Below are 27,931 nucleotides of genomic sequence, written 5' to 3'. Positions count from 1 at the left end.
TTGCTCCTGATGTTTGCGTTTATGCCTTTTGTGTTTGTCTATCGGTACCTATTTTAAGATTAGCTTTAACAACACAGTTACAGTAACTCGCATCGGACAGTTGACATGTTCATATGTGTGGATTGAGGAAAAAGGCTTTATGCAAGATGAAAGCAATACGGTGGAATTTACTGGTTGACCTGGCTCTATAATAATAAGGCAGTGTGTAAATGGCTGAGTGTCAAAAGTAGTTGTTCTCTCATGTACGGATATATGTGATAAAATTGTGCGCTTGGGGAGTCAAGCCCAAGCACCATAATGTTTTGTCATTCTTAAGGGACATCCTCTATGTATGTATTCATCATAATATCGCAGCGTGAAGATTCAACTGTTTTCAAAGGACCCTGAGAACCTATTTTGGATATGTCTTTATTTACTTGTGTTTTAGCCTTGCTGGAGTCACAACAAGTGAACCATCACATTTGAACATGAACATGTTTCCATTAGCTAATGCCTTTGATCCTGAGGAAAGAAAAATACTGTGAGAAGATAGAGCCCTGCGTATGAGCATAGAAGAGGTGGTACTGAGGACCATAGAACCTCCCATTGGGACCTTGGGAAACACTGCTCTGCTTGGGAGCATATGAATCAGGGAACAAAGGAACCTGAGACTGTCAGAACAAAGGTCTTTAGGATAAAGTATCATTGGAACAGGGCTCTGAACAAGAACCCATACAATGGTCCTTGTACACTAGAAATGTGAGACCCTGTGATCCCAAGTGCACTGGACCCTACAAGCTAGTATGGGATCCTTGGAAGAATAGAACACTGAACCCCTCCATGGCAGCATCGGATACTGGGAACATGGAACCATCCTAGGGGGACCATCTGACCATGCATAGGATCTTGGAAATCTAAAGTTGTACCAATTACAGAAAGTTAGCAAACTTAACCAATGTGTGGTTTATTTTTACAGACACGTGCCCTGTTGTGGCATGACTTGAATTGACCAAGAGTATCACATCCAAAACTTTACAAATTAGACTGACTCAGATGGATTGGTCTGTGGAAAAAAAAAAAAGTTGATGCAGACTTTTGTAGATGATCTCAATAGAGCCACGCCTTGTATCACTGATGTTAACAGCATCTCCCATAGTAAAGGCTAGTAGCTTTTATAACAAACACGACCTGACAAGGAAAAAGACTTGGATAAGAGGGCATGAATAGTCAGAGCTGACATTAGGTTAAATACATTTGAGCTGCAGAAGTGAAGTGGTGCAAAAGGGAGCTCAAACGAAACAGACAAGCCTCAGTTTCTCCGGGGCGATTACGAAACTAGCCTTTACAGTAGAATGATTCCCCATTCTGATGTTTCCATGAAATGCTTCTATTTCTGGACTATCCTCCCTTCAACCCTGGCTAAGCAGGCACACAAACATCAGAACATACTCAGCGCACTGGGCGTCAATTTGACGTTGATGGTGGATGACAGCTCAAGTCTTCTGAACATGTGAAGAGCGCACATCAGCTGATATGCACACACAATAGATGTATACACACGATACATAATATATAAGAATAGAGAGTATATATATATATATATATATATATATATATATAATACAATACATGCACGCCTGCATAAAGTGAAGGAAAATAAAAAATAGAAGCACACTGGATTTACATGGAAGGTTTTCTATATCAATGAGACTTTAGGAAGTAGATGGTTTTGTGCAAAAGCAGATGGTCTCTCCAGTCCGTGTGGATGCACTCGCACCTCGGCACACAGCCCAATCTTTTTCCTAGTGTTCACATGACAGACTGTAATCAGAGTTGAGTAACACTGACATTACATAAGTACTCTTTTGTTTCCCTTGGGGTTGGTGTGGAAAATGCTGAAGAAGAAGTCACACAATAGCCTTTATTTTTATTTCTCATTTTTACTATTATGTGTGGGCCTGGAGTGTCTTGTTTCTAACTAGGAAACCTCAAAATGGTTTTGATCAGCCGCATCTAAACACTGACAGCGGTCGTGTTCCACACATTCACACATACTACAGCCACGCTGCAAGCAAGAAAAAAAAACTACAGCAAAATGATGACAATAAAGCTAAAACCTTGGGAAAATAATGACATAATATTTCAAGGAAAATGCTGTGTAATTTATGTCAGTGTGGTTAAATACAGTTTTTAAACACACACACTGTATATATTTTGGGGTTTTTGAGCATTCCCCCGACGATTGTGAAGATAAGCGGCTTGGAAAAAAGGATGGATGATGGATATAAAAGCATGAACATGATCCTACTCTTTCAAGCATTCACTTCAGGTTGTGTCACAACTGAGGAAACAAGATGGCGTTGTTAGGTAGATGATGGGGGTGTGAATAAAAGGATGGAAAGAAAGTGAAGGCAAATGATGAGGGGTACTGGTGTAAAACCCGGTTATGCAACCCCTTTTCTGGCGAAGGATTTGTTTGTAAAATGGAGCCGAAAATAGCTTTGCAATTAGCACTTGATGTCCTGAGGGTCCTTGTCTCCCCCAATCACGTCGCTTTGTCCCGCTCTCTCCGGCGTGCTTGTTGCTAAGCAGATGATGTGACTCAGGAACACATGCCGCCATCCTTTTAGTGTCAGCGCGGAGCAGACTCAGTGATAGCGCTGCCCCGCCTGCATGCAAGCCGATGTTTCCTGGAACAAATTCAACCAAGCCGCTTTGTTGTATTCAACACGCTTTGGCCGTCTGTGTGTCAGCTGCTCTCATAAAAGCTGCGAGAAGCTGAAATTTTGCTTGAGGTTTTCCGCTTATGACTTCTCCGTTCATTTTGGAGAAAGGCAAGTGTTTACAGCAACTTTAGGTGGGGTTGGCACTCACGGGGGTTTCCTCTGCGCCGAGTGGAGTGTTTACGGGTCTGGTTCTGTTTCCTGACTCTCAGATAAAGACCACCCACCAAGGCTTCATCACTCCAAAGCAATCAGCAGTTAATGATATCTGAGGAGGAACATGTTGGCAAAACAGAAAAAGAGGATTACATGAAAGGTGTTTTTTGTGCTAGACCTTGTTCAAATAGCATTAGTTATACAGTGCCAACCATTTATCATAAATACGTATCCCCCCGGGGCGAAGTTTTATGAATGTCACCTCATGCTGTGCCATTTGTATTGAATGGTCTAGGAAATACATGTAGTTGTTTTCTGAGGTTAATTCTATCTGAAAGTAGGCGAGGGTGTAATGTGAGGCAGAAAAATTCAATGTGAGATTTTTCAGCGAGGTCAGGCACTACCAATGGCGGCGGTTTGTGGGCAAAGACAGAGGATGCTGTGGCTGCACTTCATCGTTAGCACATGGCCATGGCTAATGGTAAACACGCCTGGTGTGAATTGGAGGTGTGTGGGTGTGTGTGTGTGAGAGAGAGAGAGAGAGAGAGAGTGAGGGGGGCATTATTTAAAAGTAAAAACGGTAGGATGGAGAGGCCCAGAGGTGCTGATGTAGTATTGATTGTGACAGGCCAGAGGAGACATGCACACCTCTACTAAGTGTCTGGGGCTTCTTGCAATGCCCCAACAAATCACCTTTATTGCTCCCGAATTGGAGTCTCCCCAGTTAGAAGCCTACCGGGAAAATCAGCCAAACAAAGATAGCCTGCTGCAGTCCAACCAAAGGCTATACGCCCATCAATTGATCATTCATCACCGGCCCCTAAGAAACAAAAACAAGCAGGCCTAAGAAAACTAAGGGAGGCGAGTAGCTCAGGTAGACTCTGTCGAACAGAGTGGAAAACCCAGTTGGATTTTATTTTGTAATAGTCCAAGCATCTGCGGTGTGCAGCCCAAAATTGAAAAATGTGTGGCGGAAAGAGAGAAGAAAAGTAATGAGAAAAACTTTCGGAAAGAGGTCGAATGAAATGTGCCCCCCTACTTTGTGGCTCCCTCCCTCCTCCGGCACATTCCTCTTCCCTCAGCAGATTTGGCATGGCCCACGGGAGGTGGCGGCAGCAGCACAGTAATCTTTTCAAAAGGGCGGATTTGAGTGGCCGCCAGGGCAGCCGGCCAACTATTTCTCATTTGGAGCTGGCCTGGAGATGACCCTCCTGTTGGAGCACTCGCTCTTATAGGAAAAACAAAAGCGCCAGCACCGAGTAAGGGAGCACCTTGGCAACACTGGAGAGCTGGGAACAGACGAGCAGAAGGAAAACAGGGAAACTGCAAGCCAGCTCTCAGGAACATCTGCACCACTTTCCTGTGTAAAAAAATAAATAAATACAAAATTTAACTTAATACTGTCTGCAAGTGCCCTGGGGATGCTAACAAAAACATGGTCGAGCTGTGTTTAATTCTTTTTTTTTTTCCCTGGAACTGTCTGGATGTCTTTTTTCCTTTGTCCATTTCCCTCTCTGTCAAACAATTTCCTGAGCCCAACACCCCCACTGCCTCTTTGACTCTCAATGCAAGCCCACCCTCAGCTTGGGAGGAACTGGTCTAGGTGGCTGTTGTGCTTGCTCAATGATGGATGGACAGGAAAACTAAGAATCTAAGTGTAGCATTCCTGTGTTTGCACTGGGGGTGGATTGAGGCACAAGAGGCAATTCCTAAAAGTTTTTTCAATCGCTGTTGTTTGACAGCAACCGCACTGATCTCCATCCAAACCTGCGGTTAACCCCCAGACAAGTGAGACAAGTCGTAAGCTTCATGCTAAAGTAACGGGAAAGAGGGCAACGGGTAAAAAAAAAAAACAGGCAGGCACGACTTAGTCGGTAGCTAAAAGTCTTTGTGAGTCAGACCTTAGACTTTAAATTCCACATGCCGGCTCCAGATATCGTGACTGCATGCGATGTTTACCGCCACAGTCAGCCCTGGCTTGGCCACAGGACCAACAAAACACTCCAGGGGGACAACAACAGAGAAAACCCTTATGTTTTCCCTCTAAACCTGATTCCCACCCCCACAAATACACACAACTCCCCACCCCAAGAAAAAAAAAAAGAAAAAAAAAGCATATACACGCGTGTAGACGCTCATGCACACATGCACGCCCACACACACGAACGCTCCAGTTAAAACTCATCACACATCTGCCAGATCCGCTGAGGCCTGCCTCCAATTATCCGCCCACCACGCCGGAATCCCAGGCAGGCTCTGTCCGACAGAGCGTTTGATGTTGCCACGCAACATTTGACGGAGAACAGGGTGGCTTTGAAAATCAGAGTGTAAACTTGCCTGCCAAGGATTGACGTGAAGAAAGAAGGGCGAGTGGTGGTTGAAGGGGGAAGAATGTGGGGGAGAAGCGGGTGCTGCTGCCATTGGGGAGACAAGGAAAATGCCACTCGATGGAAAGCAGCTGCCTGTGGCTGACAAACATTTCTTTAAATGGGGCCAAATGTGGCTGAGGACGATCAAACTTCAGGCGAGTGGTCAGCATCTTATCTTCTGGTGGCTTATTTTGGTATACAACTGCATCAAAAGTCGTGTGAAACAACAGAACTTCTGTGTTTATAACATGCAGGAGAGATTCAGAACATTTAAAGATGTCTATCACTTCTTGAGTGTGGAACTGATTCTAATGAATGTAGTAGATTTTTTTTTTTTTTTACAGTTGGCATTTTGAGGGCACACTTTCTTGTTTCTTGTGTTTTATTATAGCGAAGGAAAATTTTAGGTGTTAAATTCCATAGTTCTAAAACCTTTTACACCATGTTGCCCCTAGGAATGTACTTATCTCTCAAAGTACCACCACCAAGACCAACATTCGAATACAGATGGGTACTAAGCTAAGTGTTATAAAAGACAAGGCAGATGTTTTATCCCTAAAATTTAATATCATTGTTAGCCACTGTAACATAATGTAGTATGAGGACGTTCTAGTTGAATAATGATTTGGTTGAAATGTGCTGCACATGTGTTGTTTAGAAGAAAAAAAACAAAAACGACAAAAAAAAAACCCACAAAGATTACATGCAAATGTAATGATCTTGACTTAAATACAACAAAACTGTGCTTTGGAATCAATTCCTTCAGTTACCACTGGACAGAGCCTGATTAAGAGTGGTGCACATAGTCACCAAAGGAAGGCTGGTAATGGACCTTTCTGACCTGTCAATCATTTGTACAATAATAGCCAATCAAATAGCTGCATTGTCTTAACCTGGCTTGACCCGCCCCTCTTGTCGTCATGTCCCACAAGCAATGCTGGTTATCGGTTGCGTGCGCTTGGAAAAGTTAATGTTACGAACAAAATGGTCCTCAGATGCGCTTGGGGAACGTGCAATTCTGATGAAAGATATCCTCCTAGTTTACAAGGGGCCCAGTTGATTCATTTTCCAAAGCCTAAAACACAGTTGACGAAGTGCCTACGATGGATTAAGGCTCGCGGAAGAGCGCGTATACAACTAAATGTGGACAATATTAACAAACACAAGGTTGTATGTTTGAAGATAAGTGAGGGAGAAGTATCTTCTCTGAGTTTCATTTCATTATTATCAGTGCTTTATACACTGCAGGAGAACAACTTTCACTTTGATAGTGTATCACTGACCTACTGAATGAAGTGTGTAATGTTTTATGCCGAAGAGTCGGGTTAGTGATACTAAATGCGTGATGTCATCTAGGAGAAATGTCTATTTGCCCATTTGTATTACATCGGACTTTTAAGACAGAGCACTGGGTTCAATTACGAGCCAAGTCAAATGAATACACCCACTCACTTATGAAGACTACAATGATATTACTTGTGATCTTTCCAAGTAAAAAGTACTCATCCTGCTTTACATGCTCAATATGACTCCACAATTTTATCCTGTTGGATTCCAATATAAAGTTTGTGAGGCTTCAAAGTTTTTTGCATCGATCGCCAACGTTTTGTTGTAACTCGCATTGCGTCCTGCTCCTTTCCAAAATCTCCGTGTACATATCCTTGCGTGAAATACTAGACACCTCTCTGTAGAACTCTCTTGGACAAGTCTGACGCATTTGGCAAAAAACATACCCCAATATTATCTGGAATACACGATAAAGAATACAGTTCAAACCTGTTATGGTCCGTCGCCATTTTGGAAGATTGGGGGGCATGGCAACTGTAGCTAAGGGGGGCAGAGCTGAAGATCGCCAGTCGGAAAGGTCCATTGCACCACCTCCAGGAATTCACCACTCATGTTCTACATGTCAATCACTGTGTGTTGATTTGAATTATGCATAATTTTCTACGATGTTTTTGTTCCACTTGCATTGGTACCAAGAAAAGCGGTGTTTCACGAGACGGTGCTGCAGTAGAAAAAAAAACATAGTGTGTGTGACTGTGACTCGTACTTACGTATGCATATTACTGTCACCTATAGGACTGAAGTGGAACAGCTCGGGCTGACGTCATTTTACAAACAACGTCACGTTTTAAGGTAGTTCGCCTTTAATGGAGATCTGTGCTCTAAAGTGCCATTCTAGTTTATTTACGTGTTAATCTGTTTGTTTGTGTGAAGGATTACACAAAAACTACTTAAGTGATTTCCACAAGACTTTGCGAAGATTAGTTCTTGGTGTGGATCAGGCTAATTGTGCACTCGCCTCCTGTAGTTTTTGCCCAGTTTTGTAAACAGGCCTCGGTGGAGGTCTGTGTTCAACTGGGTGCGCTTGTTTCCCGCGCTACGTTTAACAATGCAAAGTTACGGCAGTGTCATTTGAAATGCCATCCACACTAATCATTGTGTCAGAGCACAATGGTGACTGTAAAGCGAAACCACTGCACTTTGTTCCCAAGGCAAATGAGGTCATCTAGTTCCAGTTTGTTTGGAGCCTTTGCCCATTACAGTATCGCCCCAATCACATGGAAAGGTGGTGCAACTGTCACTAGAAGCAGCTACACCTCAACCTACTATGACCTGGCCCACGCGAAACATAACAATAAAGACTGGAGGAAGAGCATTCTTTCCCATGACTTGCAGTAGAGCGACGGAAGGTAAGCCGAATTAGTTGCATTGCAAACAAATTCACATACAATGTTCTGCCCATTTTAACCTTACCTGCTCCACTTTCGAATTCTTTGAGGTATTTTAACTGACTGTTCCTAAAATATCCCCAGGCAATGGCGTCACATTGAAATGACATTAACCTTCATTAACAACAAAGAACACAAAGCCACACCTATTCCCCCAGAGTGTTTACAAAGTCAACAGTGACGCTGGCAGATGAGCCACCGCGCTAATACTGAGCTGAGTTTCGCAGTTGTCATGCAAATGAACGTCACGCACTATTACTCAAACATTCAAACATGCTCATCAGGATTTTTGCACTTTATCACTGCATACACATAATCTGCATGTTTAAAAGACAGAGACAGTATTCCAAAAAGGACTTTCTAGAGATGGGGGAAAAAAAACAACAGCCATGGCTGTATTATATCAGTACCATTTCAGTTGTGGTAACGTTCAACCATGTGGTGTGTAATTAACATGAATGACTTGCACAAGGGGAAACTGTAACTTGACTATACACACTCACTGTTGTTTCCCACTGATACATGGGCATCTCCTGACTTTTCGTCTGACTCCATTTATTCGGCATTTATTGTTGCAAAAATAAATAAATGAATAAATAATATTAAATGACACTGTCCCCACAAGCTGTTCAAAAGGCCACAGTGACCACGGTTCACGCTGGCCTAATCTGCAGACGGTCAACATATGACCTGCTTAATGGGAAGCTTAACCCGGACCAGAAGTCACAAGGAAGGCGAGGACTGTGATGATTGTTCATCTCACAAGTGGTGACTGAACATAAACTCAGAAGATTCTGGAAATAACGATGCTGTTGAAGAAAATGCAGAATCCCGAGATTAGTGAGAGTTTGAGTAAATCACATACGTGTAACTCGCAAACTGTTTACTTTATTGTCTTATCAATTAAACACATATTGAACATCGATCTTTGATCATGTCTTGCAAGCTATTGGTGAGCTAAACTGTGAAGTTAACATTTAGCTCCCTGTTGTGTGATTTGTACAGTAATGTATGATGTTTGAGGTCGTAATTGTGTCTCTCATCTTTATGTTGAAAAGCTTGCTTTGTTGTTCTCTTTTTGCCAAATTGTCAATTTCATCAAAAACATTCAAAACGTAGGTCGAGCTCCTTCCATTAAACGGCCTTTCTGGGTCGGACGCTGCGCTCTACGTTATCACACAGTACCAGATGAAATTAAAAGGTTGAGGAATAATGAAGTTATACTATTTTACTCTACTTGAAAGGCATTTCAACCATTTTTTCTGTTGCTGATATTCCTCAAAAAAACGAGTAGAATTTAAGCTGTTATGCATCTCCAGACGTGTGCCCTCACTCGCCCTTTCAAAATGGCGCACGGACTTTATGAGAGCAGCGTGGCCGACTCTCCCCGCACCGAAAGAGAAATAAATAAATATAGAGTTAAGCAAATCATGTTTGAAAGGATTTACCCAAAGGACATCAGCTGACTAGCTAAAGCTGCTCTTGGCCCTTCCACCGGTCACCATAGCAACAGACTTTCCAAATCTGGCCACTGCCAGGCTTGCTCCATCACAACAACGAATCCCATTGATGCGTCTCTGGAATGTGTCGGCCTGTTTTGAGGGGGAAACCTGGGGCCGTTTGCGCAGCTGCTCAACAGGGGGTGAATGTACAGTTTGAGTGTTTGTTGCCTTCACTACATCATAGTGAATGTGCACTACGCAAAAAAATGCATTCATTTGGCAAAAAGTTTATGGTCTTCAGAATTAGAAAATCCCTCCTCGAAATGTGTAAACATGCATTCCCTACAAGCCATATAGTAATTAAGTGCCTGAAATGAACACAACATGAGAGATGAAGATGTACACTGTCATTGTTGGCTTTTACAGAGGACTAAAACAATTTAGTGTTCCATCTGCATAGTCTTGCGCATTTGTCTCATTAAGATGTAATTGCTATTGTCAAACAAATGGGATACCATCTTAAAAACATTAATTAAATCTCTGTGTAAATCAGCTATCCAATATTAAGTTACTGTGCAGAATAAAGACTCAAGGGGGACTCACAACAGTGAGGATGAGATGCTGTGCTGCACATTTACCAATGGATAACTTCTGAATTACAAGGCTAGCGAGAGAAAACCTAAGCTATGCAGGTCATAGTCACTTTGTGTGATGTTTGTTTTGTCTGATAATGATTAATAAAAGCTGATGTCAGGGGAGAGCAACGGCTTTGCATAAGCTGTGTGACTCCAGAACGAAGCTGAGGTATGTCGCAGGGATAAAGGTGACTCTAATCAAGCAACTGATGATTTTGCCGCTGTGTTTGTGTGTGTGTGTGCGCATGTGTGCGCGTGTGTGTGTATGAGAGCGATGAACGGACAAGCAGAAAACAGTATGGCTTTTGTGTGAAGCCCCCTCCATCCGACATGGCGAGTAACCCAAGCGCAAAGTCACGAGCTGCCCTCTTTCCCCTTTTAAGCAGGTAAGACCAGCTGTCGCCATGGTTACGAGCAAAAACCATGGCCCATCTAAAGAAACAGCGGGGGTGGAGTGTGTGTTCCAATCACAAGGACGTCTCAATCACTTTCCTGGCCACGAGTTTTAACCATCTCCCTGCCACTCAGCTAAAGCCTGCAGGGCACACAAAAAAAACGGGGGGGGGGGGGGAGAGACACACAGCATGCAATGGCTAGCAAAACAGCCGCTAAAAAATGTGCATCTTGACTGACTGCATGTGTCCATCAACGTCACACTATGTCCCACCTTATTCCCAAAAGGAGACTTCATATAGTTAGATGGAAAGAGTCTCTTTGAGGATATTTACTCGTTATCCGGACAAACGTTCAAGATATCCCTAGATTGGAACCGTATAATCGCCCAAAATGCTTTACAGGGAGGGCTAGCAGGGACATGCAGACAGGGGACGCAGAGTCTCACCTGTATGTGAAGGTAGACAACTGGTTATCACATCTGCCTCACAGTTCTGAGGACCCAGGTTGCCTGGAGTTTGCATGTTCTTCATGTGCCTTTTCTCCGGTACTCTAGTTTGCTCACACATCCCCAAAACCCATGGTAGGTTAATTGAAAACTCTAAATGAACTCTAAGAGAAGTGTGAATGGTTGCTTGCTTGTATGTGCCGTACGATTGGCTACCAACCAGCTAGTGGTGTACCCTGCCTCTTCCCCAGAATCAGCCGAGGTAGGCTCCAACATGTTGGTGTCCCAAGTGAAGCTAAGCGGTATGGAAAATGGCTTCAATAATGAGCTCATAAAATTATGTTCCATTATGGTTCTCTTGTCCTGTATTTCTTTTTGAATCCAATAATATTGCCTATTTCATCATTAAAATTGCTGAATATATGTATTTCCTGTTCAAACTCATGGGAGGGATTGGAAATGCGGCAGAGAACAGTCAGCCCCACCTCAGATTGCACAATCCACCACAAAAATCAGAAATACCAGCATGCAACAATATCATCTATTGGTAAATTTAGTAGTACAACAGAGAAGGCATTTAGTAAGTGCTTGTTGTGACTCTTCATGTCCCCAAAATAATGTTTTCAGACAAATTTTCAATAGTCTGGCTAATGTAATAAATATTTGTGTTAGATATTGACTTGTCCTGACTGCTTATAACTGCAGATAAAGTGCAAGGTGAGGCAGATGGGATTATGCCTCCAAACTCGTGGGCAACCTCCTCCATGTAGCAGCCCCTCTAAAGGGGACATAGGAGAGCACACAGATTATCACAATTATCCATCCATCCATCCATCCATCCATTTTCTTTGCCACTTATCCTCACTAGGGTCACGGGGAGGGCTGGAGCCTATCCCAGCTGTCAACGGGCAGGACGCCGGGTACAGCCAATCGCAGGGCACATAGAAAAAAATGGCTGCACTCAAAATCCCACCTAGGAGCAATTTAGTGTCCAATTAATGTCACATGTTTTTGGGACGTGAGAGGAAACCGGAGTGCCCGGAGGAAGCCTACACAGGCACGGGTAGAGCATGCAAACTCCACACGGGCGGGGCCGGGTTCGAACCCGGGTCCTGAAAACTGTGAGGCCAACGCTTTACCAGCGGCTTCACCGTGCCGCCTACAATTATCCATCCATCCACTTTTCAATCCAATGATGTTATTCTCCAATCATACTCAGACAACTGTGTGACGAGAACTTTATTTTCGTAATACAATATGCTCTGTCAGTGCAATACTTACGCCTCAGTGTATAGAACCATATTTGACTCCAAAGGACAATACTAGCGCATTCACTTGCAAAATATGCAAGTCTATCCTCGAAATAAAATAAAAGCACAAGTGAGACACAAAATACATTAACACGTGTTTTTTTAGCTCAGCTTCGATGTCCCTGAAATTAATTAATCGGCCACAATTCAAAGTTCATCACATTCTGAGCAACTATAAAAAATCTGTAGTTGTTTAATCGTATCATATTCCAATAACAAATTCAGATTGGTGATGCTGCGTTAATGCTTGTCGAATTTAGGAGTAACTTGTTTACATTTTCTCTCCATTAGTCAGTCTGCCTACCCACCCATTCACTAACTCTGTTAGATTATTTCCATGGCAACCAAGAGAAGGGAGCCTGCTTTGAAATGTGATTCCTTCATAAAAATACAATGAATCCTATTCATATGGTGAATTCATTCCCAAGAGCGTGTGACTAGAATTCACATCGACCTCGCTAGGAGATATTGCAATAAAAATACTTAATGCTGACAACCGATTCTGGACATATAAGCTATAAAAATAACAAAATAATGAAACGGAAGCTGGCATTGTTGTTTTTTTTTTCAAGCCTTACAATTAGCATTTGCTAATTGGCAACTCACTGTACGTACACAATCCTACATACACTATGTAAATACTCTTTGAAATGCAAAGCGCTTTGTCCTGAGCATAAAAGACGTTTAGACAGCAAAATACTGTATAAATTCTCCATAATGCTGCACTCATCAGCATTATCATTCTTGGTGAATGTGGAGACAGCGTGGTCTCCTGTTGATGAGTGAGCAGGATGAATCACTTCTTGTCCCAGCCCACTTGTCCTCCTCATGCATAAATTACTTCTTTGTTTCTGCATGAAGGTGATCCTGCAGCAATTGTTTGTTGGATTTCTGTTGACCGAAGGATGACCTTGTGGCATTGCCATGGCACGCTTAACACGTTTTTATGGTTCACGGCACTGGGTTAATTGGATTTTTTGTCATTTCCTGAGAACCGCAGTAACAAGGTAGTCTTGGTCAGTAACATTGTCTATAAGCCATTTTTTTGCACTCAACTGTTCAAATTCCCTTTGCAATGTTTTTTTTTTTTTTTTTTACTTTCATCAGCAAAGTGCCAGAAATAAACATACTACAGGGCTAAATACATGATGGAATAATCTTTGAATATGGTCTGCGCATCTAGTGTAAATGTTGTCGCATGAGCATGCTTGTGCCCATGTGAACTGACGGGTGAATCATTTTGGTGAGAACGCAAAGCTGTTCACTTTTTTGCAAATGACAGTCAGCGTGGAGAGCCAAAGCAACCGTGACGAGTAGTATATAATTACCATGGCTTACTGCCCTCAGGAGCTGGACGGTCTCATGCAGCTCCTCCATGTAAACAACAGCAACATTTAAATGTCCTTGAGTGTGTCAGCGGGCCTGCAAACGCTCCTCTATTTGAGGCTTTCAGATTTATTTGGTGCCTGCGCTACTACAGTAACTTGCTTGAGAGGTGCTGAGAGCAAGCAAAGCGCCAAGGAACGGAGGAAGAACTACCGCTAGATTGGTGTTTTGAAACACAAGGATGCTGTGCAGCTGGGGTGGCAGAAATGCTCAGAGAAAATGAGGCTCTGCGTGATGACGGAGGTGGGGGATAAGTGGGATATGAAAGAAGGGACTGTTGGAGGTGCCAACCGCATATCAACAACCACCTGACGGCAGGAGGTGATAGCTGTAGGCGTTCACTTCCTCCCCACGTGTTCTGTTTTCCAAACGTGTGCCGAAAAAGAGAGGGAGCGCCTGCGCACGTTTTAAATCATGCGGGATGAACGCAATGAAAAATGTATTCCGCCGGCCGCCTGCAGACTTTTATAAATTTCCCCGCATGTACCAAACTGAATATGTCTGCAGTGCTTCGTCTACAACGTGCGTGGATGTTTCTCAGCTCTGCACAGCTGGTGTGGGGAGAGATAAAGGGGGAGTCTGTCTCTCCCTCTTTATCTGATCGAGGACCTGATTGGAATATTAATGCACGATGCAGATCAAGCGATGCACTAATGCAGATTATTCAGCAATCACCCATCTGTAAAGAACTACAAGGGAACAAAGTGAAAGAGTGCTAGGAAACTGTTGTCAATGCATTTTTATGACTACATTTACAGACAAATACGTTACAGGTGAACATTATTTTGTCCCCTGAGGTGTGTAACAGAAATAGCTTCCCGTCATGGCCTTGTTTCATCACCAGCTCATTTATCATACGCCGCGACACATGCTCGCTGCTCCATGTTCTACGGGTACGGAGCAAGGCACTAGTATCAATCATTCACCTGCACAGAAAAAACAGGAGCAGCACCACATCTGTCATTGAATAATGAGCATTAAAATAGTAAACCTTCAAAATATGGAACATCACAGGGTTGTGAGAACGAATGCATGTCTCACTAGGTCAACATGTTCTCCTTATTTTGTCTTTTGGGTGTAGAGACACATCAATTCAATAAGACAAGGTAATTTTGTTTGTCCTGCTCACACGCTGTAAATAATTCTGTCTTCGCGACTGCGCAAGTGTCTGACAAGAAAATGAATGAAGACAATTGTGTCACCCACACAATGCATCCCTTCTGCTGTGAGCGTGTTCACCATGGCAACTGCCTCCCCATCCTGCAGCATCACTGCCGCTCGATAAGTGGCCACCCATGACAACGAGATGAGAGAACAAAGACAGTTTTACCGCAACCGTCTACAAAGCGCCTGCTTCACAACAGCAGTTGTAAAAGAACATTTGAACAGCCTGCGTATGAACGTGCAGCACGCCGTCGAACATTGATATGCTCCTGGGGGGGGTTGGTGCAGGGTGAGCCGCGCAGCTCGGTGAAGCCATTCACTGCAGTGCTCTTCCGTGGAGCCATACCAGTATCATTTGAGAGCGCTATCAGCCTTGTAAGCTAAGACCGAAGACACTAGACCCTGACCAGCTCAAATGAATGGGATGTCAGTTCCGCTTAAAACCACAAGCCCTGTCTTCTCCTCTGATAAGCCTGTGTGTGGACTCTAAACAGAGAGGACAGTTCCAATCCAAAGGTGAGGGCTGATAAAATCCCTCCAACACACCCGCGCACACACACACAGATTCTCACTGAGAGAAAGAGAGGGGACATCTGTTTAATGATAGCAGATTTTTAATCTGCTCTGTCTAATTGCTCTTAAAGCAGAGGTCGTGTCTGATTCCAGTACTGCAGCGTGCCTCGGGCACCTTGGTCACCTCCTTTGCCTATTCAATGTTCTGAAATGTGCTTCCACAAACAGATACTGTACACGTGCAAATGAAATGGGCAACCAGCTAGTGAAGATAAATCAGCGGTGAGCAGCGCCAGTGCAACCTTAGCCTCACCACAGATCATCTACCCTTCTTGGATGAGGTTGAAAGGTTGTTTATTTCTAGCTAAGAGCCGGGGCTGTTGCCATGGTAACCTTTCATGGGGGCTCTGGCACCGCCAGCACTAGGGTGGAGCTTGGCGTGCCTGGGTGGCAGCAGGCACACAGGTGCCCGGGCCTGAGCAGCTGTCAGATAAAGAGTGGTTTGTCCCCCACTATCCAGCAACATGCATGTCAGTCACGCTCACCCTTTTCACTTGCTGTCTTCTCTTCCTCTTTTTATCTGTATAGCCTGTGATCAAGGATTGGATTTGCTGGTAGAATGACAGAGGCAGGAAGTCTCCGAAGGCCCAGTGGGGTCCAGTGGTCCCCAGGAGTCCCCGAGGCCTGAGGCAGGGCGGCCCACAGCACACTTTGTTTTCTTGAGTCTGCGTTATGCCTGGCCTGACGTGGACCTGCAATCAGTCTTGACTCTCATGACAATCTGCGTGTCATGCAAGCCACGTCGAAACAGCCCAGGACGATTGATCACAGAGACTCAAGTCCAGCCTGGACACAGCCCAGGGCACAATGGCATAACGCATGTGTTCCTAAATTACTAAAATGACCCCTTCTTTGCTAAAGCAGTGACCTTTGAACCTCACTGGGCTATCCATTGAGAAAGCAGGATTTTGACAGGATTTGATACTCTTGTCATGAAGCTCAGTAGCTGGAAATATCAATGACAATAATAAACTAGGACCAGTTACATCTTCTGTGCTTGGTCCTAAAATTTGCACTCAACGCGTCATCTGGTCAATTAGCGCATGAAAAAAGTGCACATAAAGAAAGGAGTACTTTCTTTAACTCTGCAAACTATTTGTATTGTATATTTTATACTGTGCTCCAAAGTCCTTGTGCAAATATATGCGCAAAATATTTAAATACATTTTTTGGACCAAATGAAAAAAAAAGAGCTAACATTTGCATTTATTATTAGTGCTTGTAAAATGAGGCCCCGTAGCTCAGTGGTTAGAGCACTGGTTTGGTAAACCAGGGATTGTGGGTTCATATGCCACTGGGGCCTCCATTCCCTGAGAAGGGTTCCGTCAGGAAGGGCATCCGGGGTTCATCGTGTGGCCAGGGGATGAGCATTTTGGTATTAAGCATATTTAATTGTTGGTGATTACACCAGAGTTTTCTTCTTTCCCCTTTGCAATTATAACGGCTCATATGTTTCTTGGAAGATATTGCAGAGATTTTAGAGTGTGTCTGTGAAAATGTTTGTCCATCCATCCAGAACATTTGTGAGGTCAAAGGAACAATCACTGCTCTATTGGACTTGAGCGGAGTCATGCTGAAAGAAAAAAATTTGCTCGAATGGTCAAATGCTGAGGTGATGAACAAAAGCAGTAATAATGTCAAATGCAAACATGGCCTGAAAGCTTAAAGGAATCCGTATACTACAAGTACTTCTGCTGAACTCACCTTGTGTGCGTAGGGCAGCGACGTACACTGCAGTACACATGTGAAGGAGCTGGAAGCAGCGTGTGGGACCTATAAAGCCTCCACGCGGGTGGAGCAGCGCCTGAGGGGCCCCAGAACTCCCATGACTCCCTGCTCTCCTTGCCATGTTTATCCTGCTCATTGGATTCAATTACAACACACACTCTTTCACCATTGTGTTTGATATGGCTCGCTGCCAGGAAAAATAGTCAAGACGTTTCCAAGAAGGCGGCCCGAGTGGTCATGGAGGCCACGATGATGACATGTCACGCTAACAGAGCGAGGCGCTCATAGAGTCGCAACTCAGCAGAAAGGGTTTGCACAAGCTCTTCTCGCACTCATACAGGTCAACAGAAGTTGATTGGAGGAAAGTCAGAGGCGGCTCGAGATGAAACACCTGAACGAGATGCTCATGTGACCGCAGCGGCTTGCTTCATTCTAGATTGAACTGCGCCTCAAATAACTCTGGCAGCGCCAGTGTCTCTGTTTTACTTCCTCTGAGAGAGGGTAAAGTTCACTTGAGCTCCTCTCAAATCCCACCAAATATCTTTGGAGCCTCTTCAAAATAAGCATGAGCCATTCCTCCTCCAGCACAGTAAAAATCCAATGCAGCTGTTTTTTTTTTTTTAAATCTTCCGCATGTAAAGACATCAAATACAAAAATAAAAAAATGCTTGTGGCCAAGTTGAGATAAAAAAAAAAAGCTGCAAATTACAACTCATGCAATTACATTCTGTCCTCTGAGAGACCCATTTCAACACAGTGAGCAGAGTACGCTCAAGTTCATATGAAGGCGATGCAATAAGTGTGCAATAATGTCTTTGGCAGCATCTCGGTCTGCTGCGTTTCTGGGAGCCAGTGAGCTGCTGAGGGATTACAGGCCCTTCAAAGTGGAGAAGGTATGCGGTTTGGACGGCTGATCCTTTTCCACTGCGCTAAATGCTATTGCAGTTCATTCTGAATTTTGGCACCAGGAAGACGCTGGAAAACAACGTCTTGCTGCCAGAGACTGTTTATTATTATTGCAGAGGGGTTTTTATCCAAAATGGCGATTCAGCTACTGTGGTGTGCATGTTGTTCTCTTGTGGTTGCATAGTAACCGAGCAAGAACGACGCAGTCGGGTAAACAAACGAGTGAGAGCCCTTGCTTGCACAAAAAAAACCTGACACCATCATACAGGAGTTTGAAAGGGTGTTTTATCTTATAGAAAGATCAGCAACTGTACCTCAGCCCCTGCACATGAGCATACAAGTTATGGCAATCTTTTGTGCCACTGAAATATAATGATTCCCTGTGTCTTTTGCTGATAATCTTTCTGTTAGTGGAGCTGGGCCACATGACGTGTAACCAGGAAGTGTTAGCTATTAGGCTTCCAGTAACATGCTCCAGCAGCATTGTTCTCTCGTTGAATGCATATTTCTTTCTCGACATTGCCCCAGAAACACCTTTTCATTTGGAAGTTTACAATTCTAACTTGTGTATTAGATTCCTATAATGTTGAGTTTGATATCTTCAGCTTGAATTGGGTTTTGACTAGCTAGCTAAAGTTAATGCCAATCGATGCGTAATAGAGCATGTTGCGTATTGTAATTGTAATGACTGTAGTTAAAAGATTTGTATATTTCATAAGATAAATATGTTACTTGAAAAGTTTGTTTCATGACGCGTTGTGTTGAAATATTTTAAAAGAAAAAGCGTCAGAGTGACACCACTTGATCTGTGAGAATCAATCAGTTTCTACGCGGAGTGAGTGGTCTTCATTTCTTCAGAGGATCTTTGACGTATCTCCGTAAAAGTATGACCATGGTGAACATTAAGTCTGAGAACAACTCATAACTACGCTGAATGTGTTCTAAACCTTTCAACCTTGGGAAACTTTCGTCTTTGTAAGTATTGTATGATCACAGACATTAGGTTGAGGTCACAATTATATTTTATTTGAAAGCTCGATGTAAACGAGTGATCGTTGATACAGATATTGTTGTGTTTAGCATAAATAAGATAGCTACCTGTACTTTGCACAATGGCACACAGTGCACAGTGTAATGTATATTTTTCTGTATCTTTCAGTTACATTTGTTAATTCATTTACCGCAAGAGACCTCCATAAAAGCAAGAAAGAACGCCTTGTGTACGCAGTTTCTTTATAAGTTCGCTGGCTTTCTAGCTTCACGTGTCATGAGGACAGTACAGTAATTGTGTGTATCATGTTTATTTCCAGTGTTGCAAACATACAATGGAAACAAAGGTACCCTGAAGACAAATATTTTTATATCAATTTTTCATATGCAACTGAATATTAATTTAATCATTCATGTTTGACTGGTGAAATTGCACCCTGCAGTGTATGTGATGGGAACAGAGTAAATACTGTATTTCATAACACTCCCAAGTATAATTTCAATGGTTCATTTGTTGGCAGCGTATTGCGCATAAATGAACGTGAATACATTTGTCTTTGGTCATACTGAAGGGACACACCGAATCTCCTAAAAAAATTCACTACTTTATTCAACCATCCATCAAAAAAAAAAAAAAACATCTATATCATTATCACATTGGGAAGCTATATGAGGGCAAGTATTAGTTACAAAGACAAAATGCACCCCACAATGTAATTCCATGATTTCGACATAGTTCTGCCAGATTGTCGCATCTCATGCCCCGTTCCAGCACTCCCATATCTCTGATCGTGAACCCGTGTGTACCGACCTCTGCCTGTTCTCCGACCGACCCCGTAAGCCTGACTTCTTAGACACTTCTGCCTTCTTTGATCGATCTCCTGTGTACCGACCCTCGCCTGTCCCTACTAGTACTTCTGCTCTCTTGGACTGACTTGCTGGTAACCGACCTCAGCACAAATAAAGACCTCCTCTGTACTGCCTGATTGCCTCTTGAGTCGTGCATTTGGGTCCGCCCTCGAGCCTCCCTCGTGACAATTACCAATAACCAATTACTTGATGATGTAGTTTTTCCCAGAATTTAGTCCCTGTCGTTGTAAATATGTAACAGCTTGCACTGTTGTATTCTTTACCGTCATGTTTTAACAATTGTCTAGTGAAGAGCTAATACTTGCTTTCGTCATGACACCGCGTTTTCCAAATGCAAGACTGTTCATTAAACATTTACACATTTATCTCAAACACATTTTCCGAAGGAGGGCATGCTGAGATTTGCCTGTATTTTTATCCAAAACATTTTGACTTTATTGTATTTTATTGCCATGTAAGACATGTACAAACGCGACCCAGAATCCTGCTACAAAAAAAATTATGAGCAAAGCGAAGAAATAACAAGGTGGGAAAACACAGCACAGTCCCAGGAAAGGGTTAACGGTGGACTTATTGCTTTCATTTCCTCTTGTGTTCCATCTGAACAAACAAGGCGGGTGACCTGACAGAGCACAGAGGGGTTGGGTGGGTTTGGGCAGAAGGGGGTGTGGTTGCCGTGACTGGAATAAACCGAAGCGAGGGGGGAGCAGGAGGAGGAGGGGGTGGGGAGTGGGGGAGGACAGGCTCACCACGTGATGAAGCCTGCAGGCTTAAAAAAAAAAAAAAAAAAAAAAAAGGGCAGACAGAGACTCTCGCCAACCCTCTCACATCCCCACCCCCGTGTTGACTCTGCACCACAACAATTCTGAGAAATGGCCGCCGTTTGTATTCTAGCTACTATTTACACGGCAGTGATTCAGCCAGCGCAACGCTTTCATCAGTTGACCTTTGTTCTTCACTCCTCCCATTCACTCCCTGCTTGCTCCCCTCATCCGCATGGAGGCTTTTTTTTTTAAAGAATAAAAAACCTTTTTTTTTTTTAATTGTGCATGAATGAAATGCCCTGGCACACAAGCGTAGACCAAACAAAAAAAGAAAAGTGAGATAAACTCGGGCGGTGTTGCAGGGCAAGAAAAAGCAGCGGTGCTTGGAGATGATGAAGAGGTGCGTGGGGGAGAGGGGGTTTGGAGTCTGGACCAGAAGCACAAGAGACATGAGTCATGGCAAGCAGTCTCCCAGGGGGCTCATTGGTGCAGTCTATAAATGGAAATAGCAGGAAAACAGCGGCTTCCCTTGCCCACCCACCACTGGGTTATGCCTTATTAGAGTTTGATAGCTTATGACAGCCACTGCCTTGTTTAGCCTTATCCTGAACTTGGCTATCTTTTTTTTTCCTCCCTACACCTGGCAGCCAGAAAAGTGAACTTGAAAGTGTATATTAAGCTACTTAGTGTTTTTTTTTTTAATAATCATGAAACAAATGGAGGAAACTAAAGACAGGTCATGTGTTCCAAATTGGAAATACAGTATAGTATAGAATGTTAGAAAGGGCTTGATTAAGTGGGATTACTCCAACAGAGAACAATAAACCGGAACACTGGTAGGTATGAGAAAACCTGACCCATTTATTATGAAGCAATATTAAGTGCTGTGCACATCTTGACCTCCGAGGGGGAGTGTGGTGCACGCAATGAGACACACAATTACAAAGAAAGTAGAATTAATCATTAAATATTATTATCTCATACTTCACAGATTTTGAAGAATATATGCCAAATATTATTGTTATGTTGCCCATTTATAGGGGTTTATACTGTTCTTGTCCCAATATTCATTGTTCTGAGCGCTATAAGGGCTGTGAGTTTGATGCAAATTTTTGGAAGCTTGTCAATAACGTTTTTCCTTCATGTGGTGTTAGCTTTGAGCTAGCAATTTTTGTGATCAAAAACAAAGAAAGAAACAAAGTCAGTGATCTCTCAGATCATTCACTCAATGTAATTCATGTGTTTCGTTTGTTACATTTTTCGAGTGCATTTCAACTGGAGTGTTAACTGGAGTAAACAACCAAGAAATATTCACTCCAACTTCTTGCTACCATGTTTACACCTTCGCAACCTGCATGCCATCCAGGCAATGCTGGCTAGAAGTTCTGGATCGGCACATGGAATGATTTTACCTTATGTGAGAGGTAAAATCGGAAATCTTGGATTCAGCCCAATCCAAAACAATCATAGTTTTTTTGGATGACATGGTAGCAATTTGGACTCTCAAAGATCAGATCGGTTCACCCCTACCCACATGTAAATTGTGTGCGTGTGCTTGAACTTGTCTGATAGTGTCAGGTTGTTAAGCCTTCCTGACCCTGACACTCTAGTTTTTAAAAGTTCATTTTTTTCCCCTTCATCATTTCAGTGTTGTTGTCAATGAGAAGCCAAAGGTGCACCTTTTATCTGTTTTTATTTAAGTATGTGCTCGTGTAAATAGTCCTGATACACATTCCAAATGTTTGGGTTTTCTGGCTCCAAATTGTCAAGTCAGAAAATGTCCAAAGCCACAACACGTTCCATTCGTGGAAAACGGCTGTATGCACATGGCTGGCCATGTGGGGATTGCCTACTTTAAACTGACAGAATGACAAAGAAACAGCCAAAGAGTTTTTGTCCAAATATTCTCCTATTTGAATTTACGTACCAGTTGAACATGGATTTTTTTTTCCTTTGATGCCATATTTATCCGAGTGGCGTGGGTGCCGTATTTGCACAGCATCACCTGCTCTTCCACCTCCAAGAGTAACCTGTTCACCTGCTCGGTTGGCGAGGAGGCACACCCTGCCCATCGAATCCTGCTAGTTGGTCTTGCACAAGAGAACAGATGCAGACGCGCCGGGTCACCCCAATTGCAAGGAGGGAGGGTGAGATCGGTGTTGGTGCGAGCCTTTTGTTTAGTTGCCTCGTGGAAAAACGTCCTGCCAGGTCATGTTTGCGGTCCTTTTTTTCCCCACTTCTCGGCACAGCGCTCTCTTTTATGTGTGAGCTTCATTGTAGCATTCGTCCCTCGAGGCAGTAAAGACTATCTTAGTGGAATAAAAGCAAAAGAGGTAAAGTGACAGAGGTCGTTTTAGGTGTTTTGGTGAAAACACCTGTAAGGCCTTTTTTTCCGTGTCAGCAACATTAGAGCTGTAAATTTGGATAAAGATGAACAGAAAGCGGATGCAGGTGAGGGGCCAGCAATCCCTGCTGAGGGCCACCCCTGTATTTGTTGTTGGAATGGTTGTTTTAGTCATAATATTGTGTGTTTATTTGGAGCTGATGCTAATGTTCCCTTGGTGAATGCTATTAGCCAACGCAGCTGCTTCATCCGCGGCTCTTCCAGAGCTTTCATCACGAAAAGAAACACCACAGACTTTTTGGCTTTCAGGGCATTTCTTCATGGAGGCCCATTTAACCTCAGCCGAGAAGGAGTGGGTCTTCCTTCGGTGTGCAACTGAGGTCTTGTATCACGTTGAAAGTGCACATTTTTTTAGTTGTTATTATATATCATACCGTGAATACATTGTTTAGTATGCCTTGATATACATAAATGAATCATTTATGTCATTGTCATATGTATAGATACTGTATATACTGTTTTGTATGTATAGCTTGTACTTTTCCATACACTTTTCATGGATAGATGTATACTTTTCTAAATGTAGTCTGAGGAATGTCTTTTTTTATTTATAATGACTGGAACTTAGTCATCTGCTGCCTTCAGCTTCTGTATGTTTGTGTACGTATGTGGAAAGTCTTTTGATCACGTTGGTTGTGTTCCACACATGCCCAATGGAAGATTAAAAAAAAAAAAATACGTTGGTGACCTTTCATCACAAAAAGGAAACTTTCCTTTATTTCCTTTATTTGGCGGGCAAAGTTGAAAAGAGGAAATGGTGCGTGTGACAGTTAATGACTTCCACATTCTACCAACGCACACACTTGAACTGTGATCTACGGGCATTTGTTTTGTATGTATGAAACAGCTCACAGCACCTTGCAGTAAATAATACAGCAGCAGATTCTGCAGAACCTTTATGTGTGAGTCCTGCAGAATGATGAGATGTTGTTTCAGTGTGGCGTCTAAAGACCGCGATGGCTCATTCTTAAACATAGCCCTCCGTAAACTGATCTCACTGCCGGTTTGGCTCGATGTCCCAGCAGGCCTCGGGCACACATGACAACGGGAGGCCTGTTTTCCCCACAACATGACACAACACCCAAAAGCCAGCTCTGAGACTTCAACACATCAAAACATTTGACTGTGCCAAGTGATAGGGGCGCTACACAAATATTCCAAGGCCAGATTGCTGTCCAGATATCAAACACTGCCTGCTTTTAATAAATAAAGTCCAATGACCAATTGTAAACAATGGCGAATAAGCCAATTCCCATCAAGTGGTGCATTTCATCTTAGCACACCACAGTACAGTAGTCTACAGTTTGAATGGCTAAAACCTAATGGGACAGGATGGAGTTAGCTGTATCAGCTACGTAGTAGACTTTCAGCTCAAGACCCAAATTGGAAAGTTGATTCCTCTGCAGGACCCAAATTTACACCAATGTATTTCTGTAGCATCGACATAGCCGTCCCAACCAGACGTGAATTTGTCACTGCAAACTTGAATTAAGAGGCCCAAGAAAAAGTCTACTTGCTTCGGATTCAATCAAATAGTTTCAAGTACCTTAGTATAACAATGTGAACGTAGGCAGGGTACTTGGGAGAAGACCACAAACAAATGTGTATTGCTTCAATGAGAATATATTTTCAAAATTATTCATTCCAGTTCCATTTTGCATGGAAGGGAAAAATTACTATAGACAAATCCATGGTTTGAAGGCTGTGTAGCAACACCCTTCATGTACTGTATTCGGAAACTGCTGTTGGGACCCTATCCAAAGTGGCCCAAAAAGGGCAATTAGAGTTAATCATCCTACGTGGACATATCGATGGCCAAAGTTCAATTCAATCAACAAATCCAGCTATTTTCGATACCTCTAATCCCGTTTGGGGTCAAAGTGGATCTGAAGCCATATACCAGCTGGTGGTCGCCACTCAAAGTACACATAGAAAGTGACTCTCGTAAAACTTTATGAAAAAATAAAATACAGTTTGCCAATCAGTAAATCTTGCAGTCAGTTTACTACTTTGGTTATCAAACAAAGCGTAGTCAGCTCAGGACCACGTGGACGATTTTGTCTCATATTTCAGAACCACCGAGTCAGTTCAGGCCTCACATCTACTCGAGGTCTGATACGCCTCGACTACTCGCCAAGGTCAAATATTCCAGACAACAAATCTACAGCCTGCAGCCAATCTCCAATGGCAGATAGATGGCCTGCTTCTTTTTCACTATCACCGCAGGGATTTGAGTCATTGCGGGCCACATCTGGTCCTGTCTGGCACACGCAGGCATCAAGTCTGTTGTTTGTCCTTAAAGACGTCTCCTCGTGTTGATATGTCCTCATACATATCAATTACTTGATGACTTTGGCAGTGTCATTCCCAAGGTGTTTGAAAATGAGGTTTCAATGCCAGTTGAGAGGCGTACTCCAGACAAAAATAACACAGATTTCAGCCCCGGGCTATCTCCCGCTGAATGCAGTGAGTGAAACTGAAACCCTCCTGTCTGAACAGGACACAAATCCAGGCTTGCACAACCGAGATCTTGCATCAGCAAATGAACTTCTTTCCGCATAACAGTTAAGCCGTCAGCAACTACAGTTGCTGTTTATTTGGAGGGGAGGGGGGATGAAGGGAAGTGAAACCTCTCTGTGCTTCTTTGTTGCTTAAGCACATGCTAGATTGGATTCCTGAAAACTCCGACAGCAAAAAAGATGGCGTCACGTTCACTGTGAGTCAGAGACGGAGCGTGTGCCCTGGGTGAACTTCCTGTTTGAGTCCGCCACAGATATAGGATTTCTCCAGTCCAGCCACACACAGGAAATGAGTCACTCTTATTCACCACTCGTCTGCAGGCTGCAGACACTTCAAGCCCCAGAGTGACAGGGAAGCTAAATTAGCTTGTGAAACTTTAATCTCCTATAACTCAATTATTTAATATCTGAGCCACTCTCTTCAAAGGAATACCTCTCCCTTTCCTCAGCTGGAGCCTTTCAATCTCGTCTACGGGGGAACTCACCAATTTGAAATCTCTGCCCCGAGGTTTGAATGACACTCCTCAAAAATCGCACCGTGCTCCCTGAAATCTGAGCTGTACTTCACCAATGAAGCGAAGTTCATTAAGTGAGGCTTGGAGGTAGAATGGACAGAAAAAAATATTATGTTCGTCCATGTTAATTTAGGTTGCAGCTGTAAAACTAAATCATTTACAACTGCACAGGGTAATCTTTTGTGTCTCAACAATTTGTGATATGAGTGTGAGCTGTTGGGAAAAAAACGCAACTCTGTTCATTTCACAACAAGCAGCTGTTTGGCAGGAATGACAAAAAGTTCCAAAAAAGGATCTTCACGATATTTATTGCCACTCCCAGTTTAAGTTTACTGTCAAACTAAATGTAAATAAAAGAGAACGACACATAGTGTCTTTAAAACAATTGCATAACTTTGCCTCGGAAGCCCCATTAGCTCAATGCTATGCCACAATTCAAAACCCTATGGATGCGCTAATGAATAGCATCAGTGTTGTGGTGTTATAACCCTTTAAAGGCCCTCATTTTGGCCATTTACACCTCCACAAAGTATCTCTCTAACATGGACTTATTATAAAAATGTCAATGTCATCAAAAAAAAAAACACTTTGTTTTTTTCGTACAATTGACCAGAAAAGGCTCCTGTGACAGCTACATCTGTTTGACGCAATTTTGTATCCGCTTTCTCCATGTTTTGGCGAATACTGCAACATTTCCTCTAATGGGTTGCCGGTGTGTAGAAGAGTCACTTGTGAGAGTATACATGTTTTTTCTGTTAAGTTTCTGCAAACCTCAACTAATAGTGCTGCTCTGATCTAAAAAAAAAAAAAAAAAAAAAAAAAAAAAAAAGAACGCATACATATCTAGCAGTGTCGATTGGTTGAAGCCAGTTGGCCGCCATCTTGGTACTCCCAAAACGTGTGCAGGACATGTTTTACAGGTTGGCTTATGGTGGGGTTTTTCTCAAAGTTGGGCATGTACAATTAAAACTGGTCATGTGAGCTTGACATTTTTTCAGTTCTGGTAACATGAAGGATTTTTAATTGGATTTGGTGAGCCAAAAAAGATTAAGTGCAAAGGAAAGACGTATAACAGCGTGACTACCAAGAAACCTTTGCATATTATATTTCCGTGACATGTTAACTTTTCCCAAAATGCGCTGTGAAGCACTATCATCATAAAATAGCAACAACAACAAAAAACTAAGCATGTTTTGTCATAAAATCAGTTAGATATATTTTTGGAAATAAGGACAAACATTGGAAAAATACATACACATCGTTCATTTGTTGTCTCCGCGACATCCTATTTCAGAGAGAAAATTTAAACTTGTTTCCTCACATTTGAAAATCTAATTCAATTTGCAGAGTTCTGTATTAGGAAATTCATAAAACATTTCACAGAAAATGTGTTTTATTGCTTATCCACTGATGAAGTTTGGGAAAATATTTACATTGGTTTTACGCGAAAAATTGTTGGCTTATAAAGGTGAAGCAGAGAGTGAACAGCGAACAATAACAACCATAAACAAAACTTTGTCCAAGTGAATTAAGCTCATCAGAAATTAAAAACCCTTTACAAACAAACTTTAACAGTGTGAAAGTAAATCTTTTCAACTTACCTGTGTAATTTTTTTCTCTGAGCCACGAAACTGGTCGACTTCAATTTTGGTGGCCAATGAGCTATCCATTTTTTTTTTTTTTTGTAGATCAGTGACTGCAACTTATTGAGCAACAATGATGGTCTTCTTCGTGTACAGAGCACATGTATGTATATATTACACTGTCCCCTGGTGGACAAAGAAGACAAGACCGAAACATTACATTCTATTAATTCATATTATGCTTTTATAAAAATACAGTACAGTATGTTTTCATAAAGTACAACACGAGAGAGTCCCACATTTTCATTGAAAACATTACAAAAATCTGTGTTCTATGGT

The 27,931-nt window shown here is 42.7% G+C and overlaps 1 long non-coding RNA gene across 2 annotated transcripts; it reads right to left on the bottom strand.

Moving 5' to 3' along the window:
• Positions 1-1,619: 1,619 nt before the first annotated feature.
• LOC133510210 (uncharacterized) lies at positions 1,620-27,725 on the bottom strand. Of its 2 annotated transcripts, none has more exons than XR_009797548.1 (5): positions 27,611-27,725; positions 4,130-4,218; positions 3,552-3,678; positions 2,854-2,970; positions 1,620-2,669 (listed from the first exon to the last, which is right to left on the bottom strand). It is a non-coding gene; the product is annotated as an uncharacterized LOC133510210 (long non-coding RNA). The 2 variants fall into 2 exon arrangements; XR_009797549.1 differs by having other exon boundaries at positions 3,595-3,678.
• Positions 27,726-27,931: the final 206 nt, after the last annotated feature.

This window comes from Syngnathoides biaculeatus, chromosome 12 (genome assembly GCF_019802595.1).
Source record: "Syngnathoides biaculeatus isolate LvHL_M chromosome 12, ASM1980259v1, whole genome shotgun sequence".
Taxonomy (NCBI): Eukaryota; Metazoa; Chordata; class Actinopteri; order Syngnathiformes; family Syngnathidae; genus Syngnathoides; species Syngnathoides biaculeatus.
The sequence above is the reverse complement of the archived record's forward strand: the minus strand, read 5'-3'. Positions and strand labels throughout refer to the sequence as shown.